Raw genomic sequence first — 15,692 nt, forward strand, 5'->3', positions numbered from 1 at the left:
AAAAGGCGTCAATGTCTACAATATCTACAAAACATACAGCAAAAGGCACTTCAGAATATTCAGGGATGGAAAGCTGGTATGCTTAGAGGACCTGAGTGGGAACGGAACATGGGTCGATGATGTACGACCTCTCAGCTCTGAGGTTCCAATCATGGACCTGACTGAGGACAATCAGCCATGTTTCTCCAAAAGAATTCAGATTTTGAGATCTTGAGGAGGACAGAGGATCACTGCTACATCATTTTGTGGAAGGTGGAGAGCAGTTCAGTAGGATTAAAACAGTAGCAGCTGAAAGAAGTTCTGTGTCCCCCTGCAACAGTGGAGGACCTCTCCTCCGAGTCATCAACCTCACCCGTGACCATGTGAGGTTTCAACATTTCTGATGTTGTTGGAAGTCTTGTCCTCACATGTCGACCCATTAACAGCTGGGCTGGTGACGCTCCGATGTCCTCTAAAGGTGTACTCCTCAGATTCAGCAAAGACAGATACAGATCTTTTCCATCAGCTTTAGCCTTTTTTAGCTTGAGTTTACCAGTCTGTACTCCTCTTTCAGCCAATCCTTTTGACTGCGCGTGGTGGGGGCTTGATGTTTTATGAGAAAACTCCCACTCTTTTGCAAAGGCTCGGAATTCGCCAGAGCTGAACCGTCCATTATCTGAAATCACTGTTTCAGGAATTCCATGTGTAGCGAATTGTGACTTAAGATGCGTGATGACTGTTGCACTTCTAGTGTTTGACTTCAGCTACTCGACCTCAATGAACTTGGAATAGTAATCCTGTCTGTGTTTTGTATGTTGAGTGTGTGTTGTGTTTGTATTGTGTGTGGTGTGTTGAGTGTGTGTGGTGTGGGGCTTGTTGAGTGTGTGTTGTGTTTATTGTGTGAGGTGTATGGTTGTGTTTGTGTGTTTGATTTGTATATGGTGTGGGTTGTGTTCAGTGTGTGTGTGTGGTGTGAGGTGTTTAGTGTGTGTTTATTGTGTATGGTGTGGGGTGTGTTGAGTGTTTGTTGTGTGTTTACTGTGTGTGGTGTGGTGTGTTGAGCGTGTGTGGTGTGGGGTGTGTTGAGTGTGTGTGTGGGGTGTGCAGTGTATTGTGTGTGGTGTGTTGAGTCTGTGTTGTGGGTTTATTGTGTGTGGTGTGGGGTGTGTTGAGTGTGTTGTGTGTTTGTGTGTGGTGTGGGGTGTTTTGAGTGGGGTGTGTTGAGTGTGTGTTGTGGGTTTATTGTGTGTGGTGTGGGGTGTTTTGAGTGGGGTGTGTTGAGTGTGTGTTGTGGGTTTATTGTGTGTGGTGTGGGGTGTTTTGAGTGGGGTGTGTTGAGTGTGTGTTGTGTGTTTATTGTGTGTGGTGTGTTAATTGTGTGTATTGTGTGTTTACTGTGTGTGGTGTGGGGTGTGTTTATGGTGTGGGGTGTGTTGTGTGTTTATTGTGTGTAGTGTGAGGTGTGTTTATGGTGTGCGGTGTGTTGAGTTGGCTTGAAAAAGCCAGTTAGTTACCTTAGTGTGTGTGTGGGGGGGGGGTTGTGTTGAGTGTGTGTGTGAAGGTGTTTCCAGAGTGTGGTCTGGGGTGTGTTGAGTGTAGTGTGTGGTATAAGGTGTTTAGTGTGTTTTGTGTGTTTATTGTGTGTGGTCTGGGGTGTGTTGTGTATTGTGTGTTTACTGTGTGTGGTGTGGGGTGTGTTGAGTGTGTGTGTGAAGGTGTTTCCAGAGTGTGGTCTGGGGTGTGTTGAGTGTAGTGTGTGGTATAAGGTGTTTAGTGTGTTTTGTGTGTTTATTGTGTGTAGTCTGGGGTGTGTTGTGTATTGTGTGTTTACTGTGTGTGGTGTGGGGTGTGTTGAGTGTGTGTTGTGGGTTAATTGTGTGTGGTGTGAGGTGTGTTTATTGTGTGTGGTGTGTGTTTACTGTGTGTGGTGTGGGGTGTGTTGAGTGTGTTATGTGTTTATTGTGTGTGGTGTGAGGTGTGTTTATTGTGTGTGGTGTGTGTTTACTGTGTGTGGTGTGGGTTTATTGTCTGCGGTGTGGGGTGTGTTGAGTGTGTTGTGTGTTTATTGTGTGTTTACTGTGTGTGGTCTGGGGTGTGTTGTGTATTGTGTGTTTATTGTGTATGATGTGTTGTGTATTGTGTGTTGTGGGTTTATTGTGTGTGGTGTGGGGTGTGTTGAGTGTGTGTGGTGTGGGGTGTGTTGAGTGTGTGTTGTGTGTTTATTGTGTGTAGTGTGAGGTGTGGTTATGGTGTGGGGTGTGTTGAGTGTGTGTGGTGTGGGGTGTGTTGAGTGTGTGTTGTGTGTTTATTGTGTGTAGTGTGAGGTGTGGTTATGGTGTGGGGTGTGTCGAATGTGTGTGGTGTGGGGTGTGTTGAGTGTGTGTTGTGTGTTAAATTCTATGCCACCTTAATTTTAGTGCTGTTATTGAAGTTCCACCTTAAATTCTGTTCCACTTTAAAATTAGTGATATGTTAATAGCAGTTCCCCCTTAAATTTAGTGATATGTTAATTGAAGTTCCACCTCAAATGTAATGCTATGTGAATTAAAATTCCATGTTAAATTCTGTGCCATCCTAAATTTGACATGTGACATCATGTATGGCATGCTGCCAACATTCCACCCATTCATTCCCTATGGGAAAAAATATCGACTTTAAACAGTAAGTTCTGTTCCAACTTAAACATAGTGACTATGGAATAACGGTTCCACGTTAAATTTAATGCTATGTTAATTGAAGTTCCACCTTAAATTCTGTGCCATCATAAATTTAGTGATATGTAAATAGCAGTTCCACCTTAAATACAATGCGATATTAATTAACTTAAATATAGTGACTATTAATAGCCGTTCCACCTTAAATACAATGCTATGTTAATTGAGGTTCCACCTTAAATTCCATTTTCTTTTTTCTTTTTTTATTTGCCATTTTAAATTTAGTGCTATGTTAACACCGGTTCCACCTTAAATTTAGTGTTATGTTAATTGAATTTCCACCTTAAATTTATTGTTATGCTAATTGAAATTCCACCTTAAACTCAGTGCTAACATAAATGCAGTTCCACGTTAATTACCATGTCAGTGTAAACTCAGTGCTACCTTAAAAGAAGTTAAAATGGTTAAAATGGTTAAAGTTAAAATGGTTGAAGACTGTTGATAGCTGTTAAAATACTGCCAAAATGTTACTAAGCAGAAGCTGCAGTATCCGTGGTGGATAGTAATTCTTTGCCAGTTGCTACTGTGAATGAAGTTCCACCATAAATTCTGTACCACCTTAAATTGAGTGTTGTGGTAATAATGGTTCCACCTTAAATTTAATGCTATGTTAATTGAAGTTCCACCTTAAATTCTGTGCCATCATAAATTTAGTGATATGTAAATAGCAGTTCCACCTTAAATACAATGCGATATTAATTAACTTAAATATAGTGACTATTAATAGCCGTTCCACCTTAAATACAATGCTATGTTAATTGAGTTCCACCTTAAATTCGGTACCATTTTAAATTTAGTGCTATGTTAACACCGGTTCCACCTTAAATTTAGTGTTATGTTAATTGAATTTCCACCTTAAATTTATTGTTATGCTAATTGAAATTCCATCTTAAACTCAGTGCTAACATAAATGCAGTTCCACGTTAATTACCATGTCAGTGTAAACTCAGAGCTACCTTAAAAGAAGTTCCACCTTAACATTCAGTGCTACCTAAATGCAATTCCACCTTAAAAGCAGTTCCACCTTAACAAAATCATTATGTGTGCTGACACTGCTGAGCATTAGGCTGTGAGCATGTGATACATTGGGCTCCGTGCGTGAGTTTGGATGGGTGTGTGAGTTAATAGGCCATTGTGACATCATGTGTGGCATGCTGCCAACATTCCGCCCATTCATTCCCTATGGGAAAAAATATCGACTTTAAACAAGAAATTCTGTTCCAACTTAAATATAGTGACTATTAATAGCAGTTCCACCTTAAATACAATGCTATGTTAATTGAGGTTCCACCTTAAATTCTGTGCCATCTTAAATTTAGTGCTATGTTAATTGAAGTTCCACCTTAAACTCAGTGCTAACATAAATGCAGTTCCACCTTAATTACAGTGTCAGTGTAAACTCAGTGCTACCTTAAAAGAAGTTCCACCTTAAAATTCCGTGCTACCTAAATGCAATTCCACCTTAAAAGCAGTTCCACCTTAACCAAATCATTATGTGTGCTGATTTGAACGTTAATTTTCTGGAAACTGTACGTTGGATTCCTTTGAAAAGCACAAGCAACCTAATCGGGTATAGGTACTACGATCCTGCAAAGTTTCGTGGTTCTAGCTCGAAAACTGTGGGACGAGAAACATTTTATATTTTGAGTGTAGAATAATAATAATAACTAGAAAGGGAAAGTTCGTGAACGAACTTTAAGTTGGCTTGAAAAAGCCAGTTAATGACGTTAACACGTTAAAATGGTTGAAGACTGTTGATAGTTGTTAAAATGTTGCCAAAATGTTAAGCAGAAGCTGCAGAATCCATAGTGGATGGAATTTTTTTACTAAGTTCTACTGTGAATGAAATTCCACCTTAAATTCTGTGCCGCCTTAAATTTAGTACTATGTTAATTGCAGTTCCACCTTAAATTCTGTGCCTCCTTAAAGTTAGTACTATGTGAATTGAAGTTCCACCTTAAATTCAGTGCTAACTTAATAGCAGTTCCACCTTAATTTCAGTGTCAGTGTAAACTCAGTGCTACCTTAAAAGAGGTTAAAATGGTCAAAGTTAAAATGGTTGAAGACTGTTGATAGCTGTTAAAATACTGCCAAAATGTTTCTAAGCAGAAGCTGCAGTATCTGTGGAGGATAGTAATTCTTTGCCAGTTGCTACTGTGAATGAAGTTCCACTTTAAATTTTGTACCACCTTAAATTTAGTGCTATGTTATTTGACGTTCCACCTGAAATTCTTTGCCAATTTTATTGCTACCTTAAAGAGAGTTCCAACTGAAATTATATGCCACCTTAAAAGATGTTCCACCTTAAATTCTGTTCCACCTTAATTTTAGTGCTAGGTTAATTTAAGTTCCACCTTAAATTCTGTGCCACCTTAAATTCAATGCAATGTTAACTGAAGTCCCACCTTAAATTTTGTGCCACCTTAATTTTAGTTTTACCTTAAAGAGAGTTCCACCTTAAGTTCTGTGGCACCCCAAATTTAGTGCTATGTTAATTGCAGTGCCACCTTAAAGAAATTCCACCTTAAATTCTGTGGCTCCTTAAAGTTAGTCCCATGTTAATTGAAGTTCCACCTTTAATTCATTGCTTACTTAAATGCAGTTCCACCTTAATTTCAGAGTCAGTGTAAACTCAGTGCTACCTTAAAAGAAGTTCCACCTTAAAATTCAGTGTTACCTTAAAAGAAATTCCACCTTAAAAGCAGTTCCACCTTAACAAATCATTGTGTGCTGACTCTGCTGAGCATTAGGCTGAGAGTGGGTGAGACATTAGGCTCCGTGCGTCAGTTTGGATGGGTGTGTGAGTTAATGGGCCATTGTGACATCATGTGTGGCATGCTGCCAACATTCCGCCCATTCATTCCCTATGGGAAAAAATATCGACTTTGAACGTTAATTTTGGGAAAACCGTATGTCGGATTAGAAATCGTTGCTTAGAAAAGCCCAAGCAACCCAATCGGGTATAGGATCTACGATCCTGCAAAGTTTCGTGGTTCTAGCTCGAAAACTGTAGGAGGAGTAGCATTTAGTTTTTTTGAGTATAGAATAATAATAATAACTAGAAAGGGAAAGTACGTGAACGAACTTTAAGTTGGCTTGAAAAAGCCAGTTAATTACGTTAAAACGTTAAAATGTTTGAAAACTGTTGATAGTTGTTAAAATGTTGCTAAAATGTTGCTAAGCAGAAACTGAAGTATCTGTCTGGGATTGTAATTCGTTGCAAGGTGCTACCGTGAATCAAGTTCAACCTTAAATTTAGTGCTACGTTAAACTAAGTTCCACCTTAAATTCAGTGCCAACTTAAAAATTTTCCACCTTAATTTCTGTGCCACCTTAATTTTAGTGCTACCTTAAAGAGAGTTCCACCTTATACTCTGTGCAACCTTAAATTTAGTGCTATGGTAATTGCAGTTCCACCTTAAATTCTGTGCCACCTTAAGAAGAGTTCCACCTTAAATTTAGTGCTATGTTAATTGAAGTTCCACCGTAAATTCTGTGCCACCTTAATTTCAGTGCTACCTTGAAGACAGTTCCAACTTAAATTCTATGCTACCTTAAAAGAAGTTCCACCTTAAATTCTGTGCCAGCTTAAATTTTGTGCTATGTTAATGCCAGTTCCACCTTAAATTCTGTGCCATCTTAAATTTAGTGCTATGTTAATTGAAAAAGCCAGTTAATTAAGTTAAAACGTCAAAATGGTTGAAGACTGTTGAAAGTTGTTAAAATATTGGTAAAATGTTGCTAAGCAGAAGCTGCAGTATCTGTGGTGGATTCTAATTCGTTGCTAGATGCTAGTGTGAATGAAGTTCCACCTTAAAGTCTGTGCCAGCTTAAATTTAGTGCTACGTTAAAATCAGTTCCTCCTTAAATTCTGTAATTCCTTAAATTTAGTGCTGTGTTAATTTCAGTTCCACCTTAAATTGTGTGCCAAATTAATTTTCGTGCTACCTTAAATGCAGTGCCACCTTAAATTCTTCTCAACTTTAAATTTGGTGCCACCTTAAATTTCGAGCTATGTTGATTGAAGTGCCACCTTAAGTTTAATGTGAGGTAATGATAATTCCACCTTGAGTTCTGTTGCAACTGAAATTTAGTGATATGTTAACAGCAATTCCACCTTAAATGTAATGCTATGGAATGATAATTCCACCTTAATTTCTGTTCCAACTTAAATATAGTGACTATTAATAGCAGTTCCACCTTAAATTTAATACTATGGTAATTGAAGTTCCACCTTAATTTCAGTGTCAGTGTAAACTCGGTGCTACCTTAACAAGTTCTGTGGCACCCAAAATTTAGTGCTATGTTAATTGCAGTGCCACCTTGAAAGAAGTTCCACCTTAAATTCTGTGCCATCTTAATTTTAGTGCTGCTTTAAAGAGTTCCACCTTAAATTTCCACATTAAATTCTGTGCCTCCGTGAAGTTAGTCCAATGTTAATTGAAGTTCAACCTTTAATTCGTTGCTAACTTAAATGCAGTTCCACCTTAATTTCAGTGTCAGTGTAAACTCAGTGCTACCTTAAAAGAAGTTCCACCTTAAAATTCATTGCTACCTAAGTGCAATTCCACCTTAAAAGCAGTTCCACCTTAACAAATCATTTTGTGTGCTGACACTGCTGAGCATTAGGCTGGGAGTGGGTGAGACATTAGGTTCCGTGCGTCAGTTTGGATGGGTGTGTGAGTTAACGGGCCATTGTGACATCATGTGTGGCATGCTGCCAACATTCCGCCCATTCATTCCCTATGGGAAAAAATATCGACTTTGAACGTTAATTTTGGGAAAATCGTACGTCGGATCGCTTAGAAAAGCACAAGCAACCTAATCGGGTATAGGATCTACGATCCTGCAAAGTTTCGTGGTTCTAGCTCGAAAACTGTGGGACGAGAAACATTTTATATTTTGAGCGTAGAATAATAATAATAATAAGATTACGAAGAACAGTAAGTTGGCTTTTTCAAGCCAACTTAACTAGAAAGGGAAAGTTCGTGAACGAACTTTAAGTTGGCTTGAAAAAGCCAGTTAATTACGTTAAAACGTTAAAATGGTTGAAGACTGTTGATAGTTGTTAAAATGTTGCCAAAATTTTATTAAGCAGAAGCTGCAGTATCTGTTTTGGATGGTAATTCATTGCTAGGTGCTACCATGAATGAAGTTCCACCTTAAAGTCTGTGCCACGTTAAATTTAGTGCTATGTTAATTGGAGTGCCACCTTAAAGACGTTCCACCTTAATTTTATTGCAATGCTAATTGAAGTTCCACCTGAAATTATGTGCCAAATTAATTTTTCTTCTACCTTTAATTCTGTTCCACCTTAAATTTGGTGCCACCTTAAATGAAGTTCCACCTTAAATTCTGTGCCACCTTAATTTAAGTGCTATCATAAAATGGAGTTCCACCTTAAATTTAGTGCCATCTTAATTGCAGTTCCCCCTGAAATTCAGTGCCACCCTTATTTTAGTGCTATGTTAATTGAAGTTCCACTTTAAATTCTGCGCCATCTTAATTTTTGTTCTACCTAAAATAAAGTTTCACCTTAAAGTCTATGGCACCTTAAATTTAGTTCTATGTTAATTGTAGTGCCACCTTAAAAGAAGTTCTGTCTGTTGATTGTGTTAAGTGTGTGTGGTGTGGGGTATGTTGAGTATGTGCTGTGTGTTAGTGTGGAGTATGTGGTAATTGTGTGTGGTGTGGGGTGTGTTTATTTTGTGTGGTGTGTTTAGTGTGTGTGGTGTGTTTAGTGTGTGTGGTGTTGGGTGTGTTGAGGGTGTGTGGTGAGAGGTATGTTGAGTGTGTGCTGTGTTTATTGTGTGAAGTGTGTTAATTCTGTGTGTGTGTGTGTATGGGTGTGTTGAGTGTATGTGTGGGTTTGTTGAATGTGTGGTGTGGGGTGTTCAGTGTGCGTTAGGTGTTTATTGTGTGTGGTGTGGGGTGTGTTGAGTGTATGTTCTGTGTTTATTGTGTGTGGTGTGATTATTGTGTGTGGTGTGTTGTGTGTGTATTGTGTGTGTTGTGGCGTGTATTGAGTGTGTGTTGTGTGCTTATTGTGTGTGGTGTGGGGTGTGTTTAGTGTGTGTGTTGTGCTTATTGTGTGTTTATTGTGTGTGTTGTGGGGTGTGTTGAGTCTGTTGTGGGTTTATTGTGTGGGGTGTGGGGTGTGTTGAGTGTGTGTTGTGCGTTTATGTGTGTGGTGTGGAGTGTGTTTGTTTATTGTGTGTAGTGTGAGGTGCGTTCATTGTGTGGGGTGTGCGGTGTGTTTAGTTTGTGTGGTGTGCTTATTGTGTGTTTATTGTGTGTGTTGTGTTGAGTCTGTTGTGGGTTTATTGTGTGGGGTGTGGGGTGTGTTGTGTGTTTATGTGTGTGGTGTGTTTAATGTGTTTGTTTATTGTGTGTAGTGTGAGGTGTGTTTACTGTGTGTGGTGTGGGGTTTGTTGAGTATGTGTTGTGGGTTTATTTTGTGTGGTGTGGGGTGTGTTGTGTATATGTTGTGTGTTTATTGTGTGTAGTATGAGGTATTTTTATTGTGTGTGGTGTGGGGTGTGTTTAAATTCTGTGCCACCTTAATTTTAAATTAAGTACATTTAGTCCTGTTAATTGAGGTTCCACCTTAAATTCTGTGCCACCTTAAATTTAGTGCTATGTTAATTGAAGTTCCACCTTAAATTCTGTGCCATCTTAAATTTAGTGCTATGTTAATTGAAGTTCCACCTTAAATTTAAGGCTATGTGATGATAATTCCACCTTAAATTCTGTGCCACCTTAAATTTAGTGTTAAGGTAATTGCAGTTCCACCTTAAATTTATTGCCACCCTGAAAAGAGTTCCATTTTAAATTCGGTGCCACCTTTACAGAAATTCCACCTTAAATTCTGTGCCACCTTAATTTTATTGCTATATTAATTAAAATTCCACCTTAGGTTCAGTGCTACCTTAAAAGAAGTTCCACCTTAAAATTCAGTGCTACCTTAAAAGAAGTTCCACCTTAAAATTCAGTGCTACCTTAAAAGAAGTTCCACCTTAAAATTCAGTGTTACCTTAAAGCAGTTCCACCTTAACAAATCATTATGTGTGCTGACACTGCTGAGCATTAGGCTGTGAGCATGTGATACATTGGGCTCTGTGCGTGAGTTTGGATGGGTGTGTGAGTTAATAGGCCATTGTGACATCATGTGTGGCATGCTGCCAACATTCCGCCCATTCATTCCCTATGGGAAAAAATATTGACTTTAAACAATAAGTTCTGTTCCAACTTAAATATAGTGACTATTAATAGCAGTTCCACCTTAAATACAATGCTATGTTAATTGAGGTTCCACCTTAAATTCTGTGCCATCTTAAATTTAGTGCTATGTTAATTGAAGTTCCACCTTAAACTCAGTGCTAACATAAATGCAGTTCCACCTTAATTACAGTGTCAGTGTAAACTCAGTGCTACCTTAAAAGAAGTTCCACCTTAAAATTTCGTGCTACCTAAATGCAATTCCACCTTAAAAGCAGTTCCACCTTAACCAAATCATTATGTGTGCTGACTTTGAACGTTAATTTTCTGAAAACTGTACGTTGGATTCCTTTGAAAAGCACAAGCAACCTAATCGGGTATAGGTACTACGATCCTGCAAAGTTTCGTGGTTCTAGCTCGAAAACTGTGGGACGAGAAGCATTTCATATTTTGAGTGTAGAATAATAATAATAACTAGAAAGGGAAAGTTCGTGAACGAACTTTAAGTTGGCTTGAAAAAGCCAGTTAATGACGTTAACACGTTAAAATGGTTGAAGACTGTTGATAGCTGTTAAAATACTGCCAAAATGTTACTAAGCAGAAGCTGCAGTATCCCTGGTGGATTTTAATTCTTTGCTAGTTGCTACTGTGAATGAAGTTCCACCTTAAATTTTGTGCCACCTTGATTTGAGTGCTGCCTTAAAGAGAGTTCCACCTGAAATTCTGTGTCGCCTTAAAAGAGTTCCACCTTAAATTATGTGCCACATTAAATGTAATGCTATGTTAATTGCAGTGCCACCTTAAACCAAGTTCTACCTTAAATTCTGTACCACCTTAATTTTAGTGCTATGTTATTTGAAGTTCCACCATAAATTCTAAAAAAACAATAATAAGCGCCTACCGACCCGAACAGCGCCCTGAATGAGCTCCACCGAGAAGGAAGGCCTGGTACATCTTTAATACAGCAGTATAAACATGGAAGCTCACAGAAACACTGATTCTGCATGCTGATCTATTTCACATGTACACAGTGTAAATATCACAGTGTTGCGTGTGTAAACAGCATCTGACAACAAAAACATACAGTATGTGAAAGAGAAGGAAAAAAACGATCATTTCAATAATACTGTGGCTTTCTGCTCCTGGCGTAGAGGCTCATGGTAGTGCCGGGGCCACGGTGAGGAGGCGCATTTAATGTGTAAATAGTTGTACTGTAATGAAGAGTTGTATGTCCTTATTGTGCTACACTGTGCAGAGCTGTGGGACATCAGGTGGGTTTGTGTAGCGTAAATGCATTGAACTGTAAATCTATGTCTCTGGTCAACGCGGGGCTCCCGAGTGGCGCAACCGTCTAAGCGTTTGCCCTGTTATCAGCAGATCGCGAGTTCGATCCCTGGTGATGCTATGGGTGGGTAGGATAGCTGACGTAACAGACGTCCAGTGACGTTGCGTGATTAAACTGGGGAGATAATTGGGTTAAAAATCCAAAAAAAAAGCAATATCTACAAAATATCATTCATATCATACCATCATTGATGCTCCTCTCCCTTCTTGTTGCAACTGTTTGTCACCAGTAAGCAGACATGGCTTTGGCACTCTGTTGTTCATTATAGTTCCAGCTCCCGAGTGGCGCAACCGTCTAAGCGTTGGCCCTATCATCAGGAGATCGCGAGTTCGATCCCTGGTGATGCTGTTTGCGAGTTCGCGACCCACCCAGAGAGAGGGAGTCCGAGGGAGTCCGAGACACAACTGGCCTCGCTCTCTCTGGGTGGGTAGGTTGCCCCCCCCTTCTCCCCCCCATCACTTAACGCAGGCGTGATTAAATTGGGGAGATAATTGGGTTAAAAATCCAAAACAAAAAAAGGCGGCAACGTGCACACAGTGTTTAAAGCAATATCTACAAAACATACAGCAAAAGACACTTCAGGATATTCAGGGACGGAAAGCTGGTATGCTTAGAGGACCTGAGTGGGAACGGAACATCGGTCGATGCTGTAAAAGGAAACAACTCTGAGGTTCCAATCACGGACCTGACTGAGGACAATCAGCCATGTTTCCACAGATTTCCTTTCTGAACAAAGCTGAAGAAGCTTGATCAGGAGGACGTCTATCAAACAGAGGATCACTGCTACATTTTGTGGAAGGTGGAGAGCAGTTCAGTAGGATCAAAACAGTAGCAGCTGCAAGAAGTTCTGTGTCCCGCTGCAACAGTGGAGGACCTCTCCTCCGAGTCATCAGCCTCACCCTCCGTACGGTTCCTTTTTCGCAGCATAACTGGGATCAGGGGGCACCTCCGTACTGCACAATTACAAGTGTAACAGCAGCTGTACGGGTGGAATGAACCGGAGACCCATCCTCATCATCGTCACTCTGGAAACGTGTGAAAAATGATGCCCTGGACGAGACCGTAAAACAGAAGAGGACAGAATCTGGGGAAATTCTGTGAAGACGACCACAGTAACCCAAAACTGATTCCAGTGGTGAGGAGGAGATCTTCATTCTGCACATCCGAGGTAAATGATCATGTTCAATCCCAGGTCAGTTTATATGATCGTATAGATGTTAGGAGTATTTCTCCATGTCTTTATTTTCTACTTTTGTCCTCCCAGATCACTTTTTTTTATATGGAAAATATTTTTGCACTCCTAATGTTAAACATTTTAATCCCCATTAAGGAGATGACAAATTCTTTGCACTCAAAAAAAAAAAAGAAAAAAGAAAAGAAAAAATATAGCCGCAAGTGGCAATCTGCGAGGAGTAAAGTAGTGGCCCCTGGTCGTAGAACGAAGCAGATTTTTAAGAAGGATCTCCTTTTTCACTATATCTGCTACAATCTACGCAACTCATTTTAACATCCATGACAGCGATTCGAACCCACGACCTTACAGTTCAAAGGCGGAGGCTCTAACAGTGAGCCACAAGACATCTGTGGCGAAACTGCCGTTTTTTAGACAATTTATTGAAAGGAAGCAACGAGGAACCACACACCAAAGTAGCAGCATAAACAAATTTCATGTCTCTGGACATAGAAGGCACTAATCGTTGAATTTTTAAGAAAGACCCTTCATTAAGAAAGTTCAGCATGTGTGCACAACAACTGCTACATCACCATCCAACATCTGTGACCAGGAATCCAACCCACAGCCTTAACCTTCAAAGGCAGATGTTTTCATGGTGAGCTACAAGAGGCCCACAGCAGACCTGTTTTTTTTTTGAGACAATTTATCGGTATGGAGGAATATGGAACCAGGCACCATTTTGGGAATTAGTTTCCACCTTGCAATTACTTTGACTATTGAGGAGTATAATTCCAAATGAAATCATAATCCGATTTTTTGCTCAAATCCGATCTCTCTGACAGGATGGTTCTCACTTGTTTAGGTAAGTGATTCAAATCTGTCATTAATCTGACGAACAGGTGTCCTGAAATGACCCTCATGAACACATCCTACTCAATAACGTCACGTGACTGAATCACGTGCGTCACGAGCGTCATCAACAAACAGACTAACGGTCAGAACGAGCTTCGCTGAGAAGATCATTAACTCTGATCAGCTCTCAGCTTCATTATTAGAGCGAGACGAAGGAGAAAAAGGTGAGACGAGCTGCTTTTCCACCGTTTACAGGCTTTAACTGCTGTTCGGCGCTGCTGCCATGGTAACGCTGAATGACGGCGCAGTGGGAAAAAAGAACATGAACTCCAATCTGAGCGTCACATTAAGGTCACATGGCCACGAATCGGATACGTATCCGATCTAGGACCACATATGAAAGTGGGTCAGGTCGGATTTGAAAAGATCAGATTTGTGTCCACACAACCCTGAAAACATCAGATCTGAGTCACATTAGGATTTGAGCCACTTCAACCAGGTAATGTGAACGGAGCCTACATTTTCAACAGAAACCCCATTATTGGCCTGTTTGTATTTGCATGTGGTCAAGTTAAATAAAAACAGTGAATATAATACATTTAAATAAAGTTACTGCGACCCTTTCTTTCTACACGGCTCCCCAGCTGGGCTCTGCATTGTGATTTGATGTTAATAAAAGGGACCAGGAAGCGTAGGATTGTGGTGCAATCAACTGGTGGCGCTGTTTTATTGTCAGGCTCAGACAGCAGCTTGGCATATCCTCAAGGAAGCACACAATACTGTCTTAAATAAGCCCAGTTTTTCCCACTTCTAACTTACACTAAATGAACATTCAGTCTCTTCTGTAATTGTAACTACAAAGTGCACCTATATAGTAAGTGGAGCTGATAAAGTGGACAATGAGTGTAGAAACAAGGAGGTGGTCACAATGTTATGCCTGATCTGTGTATTTTCCAGCTCTAGGTTTAAGCTGCAGCTGTGATGTCCGATAGGTGGCGCCAATTACAATTATTAGGTGAATGCTGGCCTCAACCAGATGAGTCACATGATGTAAGCAGAAACAATTTTAGACAAATTTCCTTTTCAGTTGAATTCTGATACCAAGAATCTCTCAAGCTGCCAACAAGCAAAGCCTTGATATAAATGGTTTCTGGCATGAACACGCAGTTCTGCTCCTGAAGATCTTCCCTTCTACCAAATCTAACCTGACACCTGATCCAACTAATCAAGTGGACTGATGATCTGTTCAAAGTTGTTTTTGCTGTGTTTTCGCTTGGAGATGGTAGTAATAGTTCGTGAATCTCTCTCAGGTCACTTGCTGAGCACGGCTGAGGTAGAGTCCGCTCTGGTGGAGCATGAGGCTGTAGCGGAGGCTGCAGTGGTGGGGACCCCACACCCTGTGAAAGGAGAGAGCCTCTACTGCTTTGTCAGACTCGCAGATGGCATCAACTACACTACCACCCTCGAAGCTGAGCTCAGAAAGCAAGGTTTGTGTGGCCTTCGTGCATCTCTGCATTCACAAACATGATTCCATTTTAGTGACGCTGGGCTTGCTCTCTAAGGTGTGGACACATGGAAATTGTCCATTAATCTTATTCACTGACAGTGTTTTGATTTTTACAGTGCTTGTTTATATCAAGCAGCTTGGCATATCTTCAAGGAAGGACACAATAGTCTTAAATAAGCCCAGTTTTCCCACCTCTAACTTACACGAAATGAAAGTCTCCGCTAACATTCAGTCTCTTCCATTTAAAATGTACGTTGCACTGAGTGGCATTCACAGCTCATTTAAATAAAACAAAATACATATACTGCTTAAACAGTTTAAATTCCCAGGCCTACATGTAAAACAGGTCACTCTAAACTAAAACTGCTAAAACAAATGAGCTTAGCAACGAGTATTACACCACATTCTTTTAGCGTGCAATATTTAAAAAAAACTAAAATAGCACAAAAATATGTACTAATTTGGAGAACTAACTGAACATGTTATCCAGTGGTTTATCTGGATGTTAGATATTTTTAAAGGATAGTTAGGATTAATCACAGAGCCCAGTCAGCATGTCTCACCTTCAAGGAAGCACACAATACTGTGCCTTCCTTGTTGAGCAGCAACACTAAAGAGAGAGACAACGAGTAGCGCGTATACTGCCACCTGGTGACCAGAACTAGTAACAACACCTCACATTACCTCAACTGAAAATATGCTGAAAAAAAAACAAGCTTACTCAAAGTGACTGAATTCATTTTTGAGTGAATTTGATTTTTTCAGATTAAGTTACTCCACATTTCTGTAGTATTTAAGTTGTATTAACTTTATTTTTTCATTAAGATGTGCAGTGAGTTACAGTGCAGTGTTACATAGACCGTATGCCTTCTGTAGCCTACAGTGTTACGGGAATTAGGAATT

Source organism: Colossoma macropomum, unplaced genomic scaffold (genome assembly GCF_904425465.1).
Source record: "Colossoma macropomum unplaced genomic scaffold, Colossoma_macropomum, whole genome shotgun sequence".
Taxonomy (NCBI): domain Eukaryota; kingdom Metazoa; phylum Chordata; class Actinopteri; order Characiformes; family Serrasalmidae; genus Colossoma; species Colossoma macropomum.